The 16,726-nt window shown below is 37.7% G+C and overlaps 1 protein-coding gene across 3 annotated transcripts in view; it reads right to left on the reverse strand.

Annotated features, from left to right (window-relative positions):
* The window catches only part of LOC128257891 (connectin), a 154,190-nt gene extending 138,388 nt beyond the window's left edge, over positions 1-15,802 (reverse strand). For all 3 annotated transcript variants that reach the window (XM_052989135.1, XM_052989134.1, XM_052989133.1), the window contains exon 1: positions 15,076-15,802. The gene's annotated coding sequence lies outside the window, so the exon portion shown is untranslated. The remainder of the gene's footprint in view (positions 1-15,075) is intronic.
* Positions 15,803-16,726: the final 924 nt, after the last annotated feature.

Consider the following 16,726-nt stretch of genomic DNA (forward strand, 5'->3'; position numbering starts at 1 on the left):
AAAAACGTTTCCAATCAAAAGCACCCCATTATATAATGGTACAAAAGTAACTAAATATTAAATCTATCCTGGAATACTTCAATTTGAAAAAGTATTTAAGCCACTAATGGTTCGATATTTATTCATAACAATGACTGCGTTAATTAACCGATTTAAACCCGGATGAATAATCCCTTTATTAAAAGCAATACACACTCAATTCATCTGTGCAAATTCGCGAATGCTACGACACAAAAGATATATTTATAGAATTTTTTGCCGCATTTTCTTGCTATCGGACAAATATGCATTTCTCTAACCCGCAAATATGAGCTTTGATAAAAAATGCATACAGCGTTAATTTCCAAATGTTTTATTTTTGTGATGCGGATATTTGGAAGCGTACAAAAATGCATTTAAGCGACTGGGCAAAAAAAAACGTATGGGGTGGTGGTAATAAAATGCCGTGACAAACGTTACGCATACGACCCGTGGACCGCGCCTCGGAAATGGCCACAAACGGGTAAAAAATGAAGGACATGCAAATAGAGGAAAGGCGAGGAAAATCGAGAGGGAGAAACAGTAACTTTAATCAATATTGAAGCATTTTTTGAGGCCAATAAATCATTTCATAATCAATTTTGCCGCTGACATGTGTGTGTGTATGTGTGTTTGTGTGAGGAGAAATGCAAAAAATGGAATGAAACAAAGAACACAAAAAGAAGCAATACAAACAAAAAAAACTTTGAGCCGCCTTGTGCCAAGTGCCTGTATGTGTGCGTGAGCGATAAACAAGCCACACGGACAGCATACACTGACACAACGCTGCATTGTGGAGTGCAAAAGAAAAAGAGGGAGGGAGGCAAAAAAAGGAGGCAGCGCCAAAATAATCAACAGATGTTGCCAGCAACAGCAAGATGAAGCGCAGGACACAGGCACAGTAGCGGGCGTGTGCCAGTGTACGTGTATGTGTGTGTGTGTGTGTGTGTGTGTGTGTAAATGAAAAGCGGATGTTGAAAGTTCAGCGCAACTGACAGGACCAAGCACAGGGTTGCATCAACAATGACAGCCGCGGCAGCAGGAGCAACAGTCCCAAAAAACTATGCTACGACTGGGAGCGGAAATTAAGTGTGACCTCTTCGCGTGGCTGCGAACAGAATCGTAGTCGCAGGACGAGAAGGAGAGAAAGAGGATAGAGAGAGACAGAGAGAGGACGAGAGAGAGAGAGAGAGAGAGAGAGAGAGAGAGAGAGTGCAGGCGACAGAGACAACTGAAAAGGCGTAAGCCAATTTCCCAACTGTAAGATACCCAATTTTATTTGCATTCATTTAAAAACAATTTTTATTGTTCTATTCTAAAAGGGCTATATTTGTTGTTTTCTTTTTAAAATGTTTTACTTTACTTTTCAACCACTTAAGTTTTATATTAGCCTTAGTAAAAGTATTTAGGGTTAACATTACTTTTAAAATTGCAAATGCTGCATAGATTTAGGCAGCTTTGTTTTATTTTAGGAAATGTTGTCTGCTTTGTGTACACTTTATTTAAGTTCTTCCGTAAATTTTCTTTTTCTTTCAAGCCTGACTACTTTTTATTCACCATTTTACACATCTTACATCTACCTACTTTGTGTGGGACTAAAATACCTTTGAGCTCACCCAATACCTCGTTTAAAAAAACCGCGGCGCATATCAATGGCCAGTATGTATGTACTATGTAGTAAGGGCAAGGCAGAGGGACCGCCTGACAGACAATCGCCAAGTGCTGCTCTGACACTCCATTTTCTGTTGCCGGCGGACCCGGTTCCCGATTCACCCGTCACCCATCAACCCACCAACCCACCACCCACTCCCCCAGTATCCCTCACCCATTTGTGATTGTGTTTGCGTGTTGTGATGCGTTCAAAATTGTATTTGCCTAGAAATGTTCGCCGGAGCAAAAAGGAGGAGAGAAAAACAGAGGCCCACGCGGATGCAGCTCCAATTGGGTTCCCGGCTGCACACGGATTTTTTCATCGCATTTGATGAGTACGTTGGCCGGGTTCATGGCCCTGTCCACGGTTTTGTTATCAAACGATTTTGTTTGGCAAACAGCCATTGAAATTCTCCGATATACACACGTATCTGTGGAACAAAGCGTAATAAAGCCGCTCAACTGAAGCCAATAACCACGCCTTCAAATACAATAAACTAGCAAACCGGCGGGCAAGACCAATTGAATTTGAGGGCAATCAAAATATGCTCTAGCTGAGGGATTGCCGGACCTCCCCACTTGATGGATTGGCCAGCAAAAACTTTCTAACTCAGCAGAAAATTATCTCAGAAACGACCACGTGTCGAGGTCTCAAGTAGGTAAACGCAGGGGCCAAATAAAGCACGATAAAGTGCTATTACAGAGCGCAAAGTGCAATGATTAATCAGATTTATTTGTCAGTTTTATTTCGTGCTAAAAGTGTCAAAGAGAATATTTATAAAAGTTTATTAACACTAAGTACTTTGGCACAAGCACACAGCTAAAGCAGCAGCATCAGAAGCAGCAGTAGCAGCAGCAGCAGTAGCAAGCGAAGGAGCACATTAGAACTGACCATAAAACACAAGCAAAACAGTTGCCAAGAACAACAAACAAGGACGACATCGAGGAGGCCAAAACGGGAGCAAGTTGAACGCCCTGGAGCGGTCCCACAAGCAGACTTCAAGTGCCACCAGAAATAATACCAACAACAGGAGCGGCAACAACAAGGAGCAGCTGCTGAGCGTGAATAAGGACGGGGGGAGGTGATTTGGTACACTTAGAACAATTATAACAAATAAACTTCAAGCCAACAGAAGCTTCATAATCTTTAAAATTGTGAAAATATATTGGAACTTATAAGACTCTTATGGCTTTTCCTGTTGTAAAGTATAGTTCAGCTTAGTTTAATTCTCTTAATTATGCTTGAAAACAATTTACTGAAGTCACTATTGCAAAGCTATTTCTTTATTAAGCTCCTAACTTTATTTAAATTTAAATATATACATTGTTGATTAGAGCATGATTTCATGTCGTTAAGTTACAGATTTTTTAGGCAATGAATAAAAACGCTTAGCTAAAATTCTTTCAGAAAGGAAACAATAATAAATGGTTAAAAAATAGTTTTAGGGCATAAATAAAATGTTAAGTTAAAACTAATTTATTGGATTGATCCTTGATAGAAGCTTACCTTGTAAGCTAAACTAGCTAGCTTATATTTTCCTTGTGTAATAAAGAACTTTGTAATCTTAACTATTTCAATGTAATATTGAAAGTTTCAAAACCTTTAAAATTTAACTGAATCTAACATTTAAACCAAATGTTTTTGTAAAGGATTAATTGCATTAAATATTATAATTAATCGAATCAGTATAAAAGTCTGATCTATTTTCCTCTCTGCCTAACAAAAAAAAAAGTGCCACACTGCGAAGTGCACAGAAAGTACTTAGGATGTCTTTAAGTTCGACATAAAAAACATTGGCGCTTACAACTTGGCCCCAAACATAAATCCCCGCAAACACACAAACACACAATGACACTCCCACTCGAAATACTATATATGGACACAGACAGCGCAGACAACACATCGCACATATTAAGACAGATTTTGGCCTTAGGCAGCCATCTCAGCCATCTCAGCCGGCCTGACCAGCATATTTAGGCGGATATTTATGGCCCGGAGTGACGGGTGCTCCAGCTCCCAAGAAGTGGAATATGTGCTCCATGGCCATGGAGACATGGCTACATGGCTACATGGCAACACATGTGCATATTATCTGTGGCCTGTGTGCGTGCGGGTTTTGCTAGCTGGAAAAGTTTCAATAGCCAAATGCCTATTGACGGCCAAGAAGCGAACCGAAACGAACGGGAAATGAGATGCTGCTGGCTGGGAAAAGCAGGCGGCAGAAGGAAAAGCGGCGGGAAATGTCTTCCTGCATGCCCGGCCACTCAATGACAAGTGGCAAATGCTCGCCGGAGTACACAATCTTATATAAGTCTCGGGAACAGTGGAGGCAAATAACCCATGGACAATCAAAATATATTTATTTTAATTTTAATGCCTTTATATAATATATAAAATATGTATTGTGGTATTTGTTATACATTAAAACAATTCAAATACCTAGAGATATAAAACATTATTTACAAAGGGCAATTTAAGTATCTAATTTTTGGGATAAATATCAAAAATAAATAAGTTTGTGTTATTACCAAAAAAAACTTTTAAAATTACTTTAAAAAAAGTGGTAAAAGCAATCAATCAAAATATTACTTCTTAAATGCTTTAAAGATCTCAAAAGCTTAACTTTACATTTACTAATTTGTTTGTTGAAGTAATTTCAAACTAGAATATCTCAAAAATTGTAATATAATTTAATGATCCAGTTTATCCAATTATATATCATACTGTATAAAACAAAATTGATTTTTTTTTTTTAACATAAAAAATTTCTAATAATAAGACCCCTTAAACCTTTAATGAAACATGCAATTTAAGTCAAGTATCTATGTAATTTAAGGGATCAATTATAAAAAAAATTAGCTTATGCAATTTAAGTATTTATTTTTAGAGTTGCCTTTAAAAATCCAAATATTTGCAAGAATATTAGAAAATTCACACATACCTTGTTTTCTTCAGAGTATGCTTAAGCTGTAAGCTGTTAATAAAATGTATTTAAAATCCACGGCCTTAAAAAAAAATGAAATGAAAATATTTATTTTTCTGTGAAAATATTTGTATGTAAAGTCCTTTTGTTAAGCTGTTTACTGCCGAAAGGAATTTTTCGGTTGCGATGTCTGCCAAATGCCAAACATTGATATGATGCCGAGGCCTTGGGGAGTCTGCCCTATTGGATGCCCCCATCCACTGGATATTCGGTTGGACAGTTGTCACATTCTGATGCGGTGGCCGAGCAGCGGGGGCGTATGAGTAACTTAATAAATTTGACAACAATGCCGCACAAAGGCAAACAAATGCAGCTAACGTTCAGCAACCAGAGCTGTCACCAATTTGTGCAGCTTGGCTATTGTTGCCGTTGTTATTGTTCGTCGGATTCAGGATTCAGGGGTTGTGGTGCATTTTCAATTTGTTTTCGTGCTCTGCGGCGCGGCTTGTAAACAAAATCCGGCGGAAAATGCGAACAAGCGGCGCTTACGAGAAGCCAAGCGGCCAAAAAGTCAAAAGGAAATGCTATTTTGTCGGCCCCAAAACACGGAATCCATCCTCATACCCTCGCTTTCCCATTTCGGTCAACGTTGACAAGCGTGTGTTAAAGTCAACACCCCTAGTGCCTCCCAAATGTGTACAAATTGCCCAATGTTTGCCTGCCAAAGTCGGTTTGTTTCAAGCTTAAATCGCTTCTTTTCGACTTTCGAAATGAATTTCATTTGAACGGCAGCACTGGGAAGTTTTTAATAAATATCCAGTGCAGACCACAGAACGCATTTTGGCATATTGAAAGTGTAATTGCAGTGCCAGCACACAATTCCCATAAATGTACTAAGTTTTGGCATTGCCCGAAATGAATAGGAAACACATTTAGTGATATGCGAGTGGTCAGAATACATTAGCCAGGATGCATTCGCTCAGAGCCCAATTAGCAGGAACCAAGCCCAGTCCTCATCCTCATCCTCATCCACATCCTCATCAGCAACCGTAGAGTCCTCGACAGCCTCGCCTCATTAGGGCAACTCGTCAAACAATTCGCGAGTGTAGGCCGTCGGCACTGCCATCTGTCATTTCGAATTTTTCAGGTGTTTCCACAGCTCAGCAGTGGTGGCAAAAATGCTTTAATAAAAAATCATGGAAAAAAAAATATTAGCTAATTAAGACTAACAGACTAACGATTATATCACCTATTCAAATGAGAGAAAAATATTTATTTAAAATCTAAAACTTTAATATCAAAAAAATTCAAGAATATATAATAAAAATAATAATTTGTATTTCAATATTTCCAAATAAAAGATTTTTTATATTATTTTAGTTCTTTTTTTCAATGATAATATATATTAAAATCTTTAAAGTCTTTGCTTCGCATTTATAACAACTTAAACAACTTAAAACTTAGCTCATAAGCTGAAAAACGTTGGTAACTAAAACTTTAAAACTGAGCTTAGGAATTATAAACATAATGTATTAACGACCATGTGCTTAGTTACTAAACTAAATGTTTTACACTTTGTTTAGCATTGAAAAACAATTTATTTGAAAGTTCATAATACTTTAATTTAATTAAAAATTGGATTATTTGCCAGTTAAAATTGCCTTTTGTTTTTCAATAAAAATATTTTTTAATAATTAAAATAAATAATGATCTAAACAACCTGAACAAAGTTGGTAAAATGTCAAATCTCTTTGAAAAATAATTTAAATTTAAATTTTATCCCTGCTGTTGGGCAGTGGAAACAAGTTTGTAAAAAGCAAAGACCTCGCTTTTTGTATTTTTTAGTATTTGCCCGTAGCCGTCGTACAAAAGCCACCTTACACATGCTATTAATGACAGAGCCACTCGGAGTGCGGCTGTGTGTATGACTAAACATTTACATTTCATTAAAACTAAAAACAACACACAAAGCAGTAAGCACGACACGAAAACGAAAAACGAATACGCCAACTAAGCAAATACATATGCAGAAACGGAAAGAGAAACAGAAACTGAATCAGGATCTGAGACTAAGACTGAACTGCTACATGCTATGTGCTATATATGTATATATATGCGCTATAGTTTTGGGCAAGGTAATGCGGCACAAGTTGAGTGGGCGGATGGGTGGTTTTTCACCTGTCCGCTGCTCAAGATGAGTGCCACTCGAGGAACTGAGGTAGCGAGCTCAGGGATGTGCGATGTTCCTCAGAATGGTTTTACCATATCTGTATAAATGCACAGGTTAACAAATAAGAGAGCTATATATTTAATACTTTACTTTTATATTCTTGGAGTAAGTAGTTAAATGTGACAAATTTAAGACTTGCAGGAAATGTTTTGTATTTTTATTTGATAAAACTATTAATAAAATTGTTTAAAAACAGTTGAATAGAATGCAATGAATCACGTTTGTTCCTGAGTAATAATTTTTCGGTTTAAATATTTTTTTCTGGTTTTTGGTTTCAAAGAGCCTTCTTTAATAGCTTAATCTTAAATACATCACATCCAAGGCAAGAAAAGTTAAGTAAAATTTTGTTAAAAAAGGAAATATATTTAATTCTAAATTGGTTAAGGAATTCTCAGTGTGTGTATCTGTTCCAACGACTGTTGCATCATATTGTATTTTTTTCCAAACTCACACAATTCTAGACAGGGACATACACATACTTAACTCGACGTTTTTCACTCAACGAGCTTTTTACATAACAGGCAACAAAAGTGTAGAAGTGCAACACCAACAACAATGCATTCCACCTGCTTCCTCTACGCAAAAGTTGGGCCAACATCAGAATGGAATGTGGTTCATTTGGGCCAAAGCCGCTCGTTCTCGGAGCGAGAGTAGCGAAATAAATAGTATATTTTACCCGAGTGCCACTCATGAAAATTGCAAAAAAACAACAAGTGCAGGCCGGGTCGAGACCTGTGTGGGTCCTACATCTCTGCGTGTATGTCTACACACTGGGAGAAAAGTTCCATCTGAATTTCAAATAGGTGATTGTAAGAAACAAACATTTTAAGTTACTTTCATATAAATAAGAAATGTTTAAATCCCTGTTTCCAAAGAACAAATTTGGCAGTGACTTTTAAATTGAATAATACAATCTCCTAAAAATATGTATATAGTTAGTTGTTTATTAAATATCAAGAATATCTAAAGTAAACCATTTTTTTTTAAACCATCTAAGATGGTTAAGTATAACTTCCGATTAATTTGTATAATTAATAATTAGCTAGTCACTTCGATTTCTTTTTTACAAATACTTCAGTTAAATTTGACTAATTTGCCTTATATATTATCTTATCATAAACAAATATTTTCCCATATTTATATCAAAATTCACCGATTTTTTCAAGTGTACTTCCTGGGCCTACTGTTGCCGAGTGCCAGTCAAATATGAATTGGTAGTTGCCCGGCCCGACTTGGCCTTTGCTGACTCTTGCTGCATAATAACAAGAAGTTATTGTGCCTCTGTCTACATTCTACATGCAACTGCAGCAGTGCAACAAAGCCGGCCACTCCGGCCACTCCAGCCCTTCGACCCTTCGACCCTTTGACCCCTGGCCCATTGTTTTCGGTGCAATTTCAGGGAATTCAGGTGGCCCCCAGTGAGCGGGAAACGGAGAAAAATGAAGCCTAATTACGGCTCATGTTTAGCCGCTCCTCCATTCAATTAGATGGAATGCACGTGCCCCAAACCCAGAAGCCAGAAACCTGAAACCTGAAACCAGAGAGCAGAGTTCCCAACCAGAAGCCAACAAAAAAATAAAATGCAATAATCATGGCGCACAATGTATGTATGCTCGGGGAGCATTTCATAAATTGCCCGGACTGTACGGCTCTGATGCATTTGGGAGCGCTGGGAGCCGCAAATTCTGCTGCTCTCGCAAATGTTTAATTAAAAATTAAAGCAACTACTACTATTTGCCCGCTGATGTTTGCCTTTGAGCAGGAAACAAAATGCAATTCGTTATATAATAAAATAATATAATTTTGCCTCTGCACTTTTGTTACTGCGGTTGTAGGTTATACATTTACCATTTGTTATTTTACCCAAGTAAGTATTTGACAGCAGACTTTTTTGTGTAGAATATTGGAAGGATTTCTTGATACTCTAACTAAGGTAAGGCAAAGATATAACCTAATGTGGTTAAGCGACTTAATAAGTTGTTTTTTATCTAATATACATTATAAAATCGTAAGATGTGAAGTCAATGTTGAATAAATATTTAAGTTATAGGCAAAAAATTTAACGTATCTAAGCTAAGAAAAAAAAACATTTAGTCGGCTTATCATCTTTATAAAACATAAAAGCTTTAAAGTTTTAAGATCAATGCCTACAAAATAATACGCTGCAATATTTAGCTGCTAATGGGTAATATAATATGTTTACCCATTAACCTTCACATATTGTACTTAACGCCTTAATAAAACAAATAAATAATGCTCGCTTTTCGTTGTGAATCAAACCAAGTATCTTAACATGTGTGTCACTGATATAAAATTTCAGTTGAGAAAATATATATTCAATTGCATGCCAATAATTTCTTTTCCAATTTCCATTAATCAGCTGTGATTAAAAATATTTATATGGCACAAAAAATGCATTTTAAAATGCATATGACAAACAGGAGAAAATAAATTTCTTTTTGCATGCCATTTATAATTAAACCGACATTTCATACCATGAACTTTTATTTTTTAAATCAAAAATTAAAACAAAAACAAATGTGACATTGAAATGTAGGGCAATGAAATCTGTACAATTTGTTGAAGTGCTAATTTGTACCGTCGAAGCTTGGAGCTTGGCGTTTGCCATTCGAGAGGTGAGGGTATAATGAAAAGTGTCAAGGCCTGCGATGGCAGCCACTTAGCAGCCAATAAATTGTAATTCGACACGAGCTGCTTGCCGACACATGCAGGCGACATTTCGCTCACTCCTTTTCCTTGTGAAATGGAAAATTAATTTTCAAACGATTTCGTTTGTCGACGGCTTCGACTGGCTTTCCTTCGTTCTTGGAGCTGCCAGCGAAGTGTCGCGTCGCCCGCTCTCAACTCTTTATATTACTTTCATTTATTTTGTTTTATTCGCCGTGCGGATCGCCGAGGCCACGCCCGCGCTGCCAGCATACAAGTGGCAAATAAATTCATTAGTGGCACAAATTAGTTGAATGCAGTCGAGCGGGGCGTGGGTAGTGGGTGGTGGGGTCGTGGGGTCGTAGGGTCGGGTTGCATGGAATGCCAGGTCAGTGGAGACGGAGCTGTGAGTCAAGGCAGCACAGCACAGCGCAGCCAGGGCAAAAGGACACAAAAGTGCTTTCAATTTCAATTAAATTTGCCACTTGCATGGCCCCCAGTTTCTCCACTCCCAGCCCCCCCCCTGCATCCTGCAGCCTCCATTCTGAATCTTGCATCCTGCGACTGCAAGTGCAACTTGCAGAGGGTGTCTCACTGGGAATGGAAAATGGAAAATGGGAAATGGGATTGCGATTACGTTTGTGCGCCTGCTGACTCAGGGGCACATTTAAAGCTCGTTTAAGAGCTCGTTTCGCTTCATCTGGCCTTATCCTGGCAGCCTGATTAAGTAATCAAAGCATTTGTCAGCTACTTAATCTATCGTCAGCCACTTGGCCACCGCTGCGTATGCGTAACTTGTTAGAACAATGCCAGAAAAGAGCAGTTTAAAGGGTAAGTTTGAACTGTGATTGTACCGGAATAAAACACGAAGCCAAACATAGTACAAATGACATTGGAAAATTGCAATCTCATCAAAACCGAGTTGACATCAATGAAAGAAATAACTTTCAAATGGGAATGTTTTCTTTAAAAAGTAAAAAAAAAAAACAAATCAGTAACAATGTAAATTTCAAGTTAAATTTTAAAAAAACTTTGAGTCCTTGGAAACTTGTAAGCTTATAAATACATTATATCAATTTATCTTAATTTTTTTTGTATCTAGAACCCCTAAACACTTTATTTTATTTAAAACAAAAATGTGTAATTTTTTGCCTATTTAATAAGCCATTTTTATTTCTTTTAGGCGAATATACATATTTTGTCTTTGTTTATTAAACAAAAATACACTGACAAAAGGGTGATTTAAAAGTTCAACTCACTTTTTAAAGTTCTTCTTAGTTCTTAACCACTAGAATTAGCCAGCTAGCTAGCTATTTTCCATTAATTGTTAAACCAAGTTATTAGCTGTGTGACCGAACTAAAAGCTAGTTTTTGAGCTTATAATAATAAGCAATTGCTCAGTTGAAGGAGAATTACAAAAACATCACTGGCAATTTAAAAAACAAAATTTCATATTAAAAACAAGTGCCCAACAAATTGTGTCATATTTGTTGGACAATGTGAATGCCCCCAAACAGTTTTGTTGGCAATCAGCGGGACCTGGCATTCGAAAAGCAGCGACAACCGAAGGCAGCCAACAATCAACAGGGATATTACGAACATGTGTTTGCCGCCACAGTAACTCAACCACCTTTCACATACCCTCCCCCAAGCCCACATACACCCACACACACCCCATCCATTTGTCAATACCCACACACATACATATTTGACTTGGCGCCCACTTCCGTCCTCCATTTTTGCCTGTGACCCCAAGCAAAACAAGCGAAAAACACCGAAAATGTTTCATATTTTTCGAAAAACCAGAAATATGTTGCAGATATGTGAGTGCGTGGGTAGGGGTTGTGCGTGAGTGTGTGCGTGTGTGTGCGTGGATGCTGGGGGCGTGGCAGTCACGTGCCTAACGCTGTTAAATGTACTTTAAAAATCACTTAACGCATTTAACATTGATTTTCTAGCAGTCTCGTTTTATCTCCTTACGCCATATTTATTTTGCATATTTTCATCAAGGATTATGGCTGCACCCTAAAGCATTTTCCCCATTTTCCCGGGCCAATTTTCCCCATACGTCAAGACAGAATCCTTGAGTAAAAGAACCATTAGAAAACTGATATTAAATTCAATTCAATTTGGCGGAATTTTCTCTTTTTTTTTCAATTGGTTTTTGGTTTTTATGTATAGCAAAATGAAATTTCAAATTTTAATGAGCAATCAACAGAAAAGAAAACCGGAAAATAATAAACGTAAATGGTACCCACGCAGGATGCGAGACTGAAAAACAAAGCAAACAAAGCCCCAAATGCTTAAAGTAAATTCAAATTTAATTAGGATTTTTTTCGTATCGTTTTGGGACTTAAATTCTGTTGAGGCGGAGGTGGAGGTGGAGGTGGAGGTGGAACCACGACCCAGTGGACTAAATGTAAATGAAAATTGACGCAAGGCAAGTTTATTAAAATGCGATTTGCATAAGCATGTGGGGGAGAGGGGGACAGGGACTCTTCCGAAGGTGAGGCCAATGAATTTTAAGGTGACTCGGCATGAAAAGTGGCAGATGTGGCAATGAAAATGTCGGAAAAGTCAACTGTCCGCATTAATTTTGTGCCATTTCGGTCCCCATTTTTCAGCTCGCTTTGCACACGCACATTCGAAACTCAATTAAAAGTGGCCCAAAGTACTATAAAATCTGTCTATCTCAACAGGTAGCAGCAAAGATATTATAAGCTGCGTCATCACGTTGGACAGCTGACTTTTAATTGGGTAAAATAAATATCTGCATCAAAGTCACTAACAGGTAGACTATAGTTTTTTAGCCCTTATTATTAAACAAAGAATTAAAAAATAAATGTATCCTGGGGAATTATAAAATATAAAAAAAAAAAAAAAATTATTTATGCAAATACTGTTTTGATATTATTTAAAACCCCGCCTTAAACTGTGCAATGGAAAACTGGGACTTCCATATTACCAATATATTATTTATACCACACTATTATACACCTTTATAAGTGAATTTAAAAAACTAAGATTTCTGTATCACCCCCTAAACTTACTTTCTTTAGTTAACGTAGATAAGTAATATAATTTTTTATTTCTTTTAATGAATATGCGTTTGAAGTGTTTAATTCAAATTTTTGGATTTTTTAATGGGTTCAATAAATGTTTTTTTATGGTCCAGTCTTACCAGTTTCATTTGATAGGCCAATTTCAAGGCATAGCTTTTTTTAGAGTGTTTATTGAATTATTCTCAACTTGACTCATTTGGGTTTCTTTTTAATTTCCTTGTTGGGGAATAAATTACTGAAGTTTTGCATCTAATTTGTTGCAGAAGTCCCGCTCTGTGCGGCTTAAGTCCTTGGCGACAACAGACAATGGGAAATTATTATTGCTTTTCTAGGAAGTCAAGTTCGCAGAGACACCAGAGAACTGCTTTGCCGCAAAGCGCATCAACTCAATTCATGTCAATTTTCCCATTCGCCGCCGACAGTCGGGTATTACGCCCTTTGTGTTGGCTGGGGGGAAAATAAGAGGTAGATAAAAAAGCGAGCCACACGTGTGCGGCTATAGAAACTATGTACGAGTATGTGCCATGGTTTTGTGTGCGGTGGCAGCTGCAATCAATGCATTTTTTTCATTTTTTCATTTTTTAATTGCTTAGCATAGGGAAGCGCGTGGCAACAATTGGAGCGGATGGCCAGGGCTTCCTTTGCCGGCTGCATCCGCTATCGGTTCCGAACCATTTCAATGGCGACCAAAGACGCCGTAATTGACGTTGATCCACCTAACAAAGAACCACTCTCGGCTAGCAGCAGCAGCAGCAGAATAAAAATAGGGTTAAAAGTAAACTTAAATTGAAAATTGTTGTCATCGTAAATTGGGAATAATTATTTTTAATTGTATGCGGTATGTGGTGAGCGAGTTGCATGTGAAATGCAAGTTTTGGGCCCTCACATCAAGTATACGCCGCGTGGTGTGCAGCACAAGTGCATAAAAAACGCATTAAGCAAACAACATTAAATTAACTTAAATGCCGTTATATGTACAAAGGCAGGCCAAATGCATTTGACACATTTACTTAAATCGCATTTCGCAGAAATGGATTCAGTTTGAAACGTAACTTTGCCTTAATCCCATAAAAGAAATGTTTTTGATGCTCGCATTACAAACTAATTACATCCACCAGATTGGGTCAGGGTATTTTAATTAATATTTGTCATTACATTTTTACCGGACCTGACTAAATGCCCATATAGACTTATGCTATGCTATGCTATGTATGTAAGTTTGCTTAGATAAATATTTGTTTGTAAACATGCTGAATTAATTGGAATTATTTCTAGTTACATGGGATTTTAGGTTATTTGATAGGCCAAAGCAAACAATGCCAAATCCCCGATCCCCCGCCGCCCGCCATCATCAAACGAAATTAATTTCCGAATGCAGAAAAATAATAATCATTCGAATCATTTCTCTCTGCATAATTGCCATTCGATATGCCAGAGATCAAGTTGAAATTTAAATTCAAATTAATGTTTCTGCCAGCAGTGTAGCCTTGATAAGTTGCAGCTGCGAAATTGCCTGATTTGCATATAGTTAAGAAACATAGCCCAAAGATACTCAACGAATAATAATTTCCATTAACAATTCAAGTGGCATTCCCAGGACTTTGTCACTACTCATTAGCGATAAGACCAAGATTGAGTCTGCATTCGACATGTTCAACATTGGTTGGCAAATTGCAATTTTTGCCCAAATGGTATTGGTAAAAAGGACATTTGTTTGCTCAATTTGCAATGTTTCCAGCTTCCGTTTGAAGTTTCGCAAATATAAGAAAATGCAAAGCGCAAATTGCCTTGGGTCTGGATGCCACAGCAAAATGTATTGGCAAACGTGTAATGGGCGAGAGGAAAATTTATATTGAACGCAATTTGTTTGTTTTGACAAAAAGGAAGAGGGAATCAATTTGGTCATCAAATAATGGGTTTGCCCAGCAAAAGCGAATGGTTCCACCTTTAAATTTGTATGCATTTTTTAATTATAATTTTATATGTTTTTATAAGTTAACTATTTTTGCTGAGTCCTAATAAGCTGTATTCCTATTTGTTTGTTATTAATCTATATATTTACTTCTGGATATATTTTTGTTTATTTAATATCGTATCGTGTTTGTTTTCATTTCTTTTGAAGCCTTTCAATCCAACCATTAAGCTTTGAATTTTTCTGTTCTAATATATAAAAATGCTTGTCTTTAAAACTAATGACCTTCTTTAAGTCACGAACATTTAAGTGTACGTCAATGTTAAAATAATGCTGCTACATCCTGTCAATTTTTAAGACACTTTAATATGTATTTATAAAACACAATACAAAATATAAATATTTTTAGCTCACTATTTATTTAATTTATATTTAATATTTACTTATCTTTTTAGCTTTAAACTCTTTAATTTCAATTATAACCAGTCTTAAACAACAGCCAAATTTATTGGCCATCTAATTTAAGGTGCAAACAAACTGTGAACTAATTTAACTCCACTCCCAGGTGAACTTTGCACTTTGAAAAACTCGAACTCGATCAGTGTCACTTACCCAAAACAAACTTTCCACGTTTCAGTTCACTTCAATGTGCAAATTAGTTTTCTTTGGCGGCTAATTTTTTTGTCGGTCTGCTCTGGACACGTTCTAAACTCGTTGCTGGCTCAATAAATTAACCGAAAATCCTGTGGCAATGGGTTTTTGTTGTTCAACGTCTTTGTGCTTTTTTTTTTTTTTTTCTATCGCACACAGACAATCGGGTAGCGCGTCAGAGTATTAAAAACTCATTAGGCCAACGTCGAGGACGCTGGAGACTACTAGGCTTCGTTTTTTTTGTTGTAATTTATGCAAATATCGACCGCACATATGCGCACAGAGGAAGAGGTTTTTGGATCTGGCGAAAAGTCTGCGGGAAGTGTTCGTTCGTTCGTTCTTATTTTTTTTTTTTTGTTATTCCGGTAACTTGGCGAAAGTAAATCGAATGTCAACCGCACACAAGCAGGGTGAACACTTAATCAAAGGCATACACACACTGGCCGAAAAGTGGAGGAGTGCGGGGGAGATCCTGCGGGGGAGGTCCTGCCTGCTGTCAAAAACACGTGCGATACGTGACCTAGGCCAAGCGTTAAATTCACGCGCCAATCTACACGACTTTCCTACTTGGCAAAATCGGAATCGGAGCCAGATTCGTATACGTATTCGTATTCGAAATCGCAGCTGCAGCTATGTCTTCTGCCTGTATCTCAACCACACATACACGTGTCGACCAAATCCGCTTAGGACAAACTGACGACTGATTCAGCAAGTTGGCCAAAAACTTCGCATTGGCGGCGGCTCCGTTCGTTTCGTTCGCCATCCTCATCATCCTCGTCGTCGGCTGGTTTTGGCCACCTCGGCTATATATGGTAGAGATGCCCCTCCAACATAGTATCCCGGTGGCCCAGAGCTCCGCAATTCGCGACCTGCCACACCATGAAAGAGAGTGACTTAAGAGAAAGTTCTGTTTCGTTTGCCATTCGTTTCGTGGCGAAAGGAAAGCGCAACTAGTTTGTGTGCGACTGGAAGGGAAAACAGAAAACCCAAATGTGTGGCATTGGAAGCGCTTCAGTTTTCCTCTCGGAGCACCCCTCCCAAACTGCCGTCAGTAAATACCGGGCGCCCGTTTTGTTTGCCCAATTAAATGCCACATATGTCATAAGCATAATCTACCGAAGCCCAAACCCAAACCCAAACCCAACCAGAGCAAAACAAACCAAACCAAGCGAACCCCTTTCAGCAGTTTGTTTTTTTTTTTAATTAATCATTAATAAGAGCCACGCTTGGCTGGCGATAAAAGCGAATGCCCCCTCGCAGAATCCAAAATTGCAGTTGCACTCGTGGTCTCGTACCCTTTGATATGTCCGCTTTCGGAGGAGCCAGCAATTAGGAACAACGGCCAAACAGCCCACAAATGGCGCCCTGCCCCAAGCCCGGCTCCATTGAGACACAGAAAAAAATATTCAATTACTACTTGTTTCTTTTAACCAATTTATTTGGACTTTTTATACAAAAGATAATCGGAATGTGTGTCTGCATGAGTACAAATTGTATGAAAAATGTATGTAAGTTTAGTAATTGAGAACTGCTGGGTCGATCGGGCTTAAATTTGTTCAACATATTCATAATTGTCAAAAGTAAATTCTTACAAAAGAAAATTTTTCGGACA

The sequence above is a fragment of the Drosophila gunungcola genome, assembly GCF_025200985.1.
Source record: "Drosophila gunungcola strain Sukarami chromosome 3L unlocalized genomic scaffold, Dgunungcola_SK_2 000002F, whole genome shotgun sequence".
In the NCBI taxonomy this organism is placed as follows: domain Eukaryota; kingdom Metazoa; phylum Arthropoda; class Insecta; order Diptera; family Drosophilidae; genus Drosophila; species Drosophila gunungcola.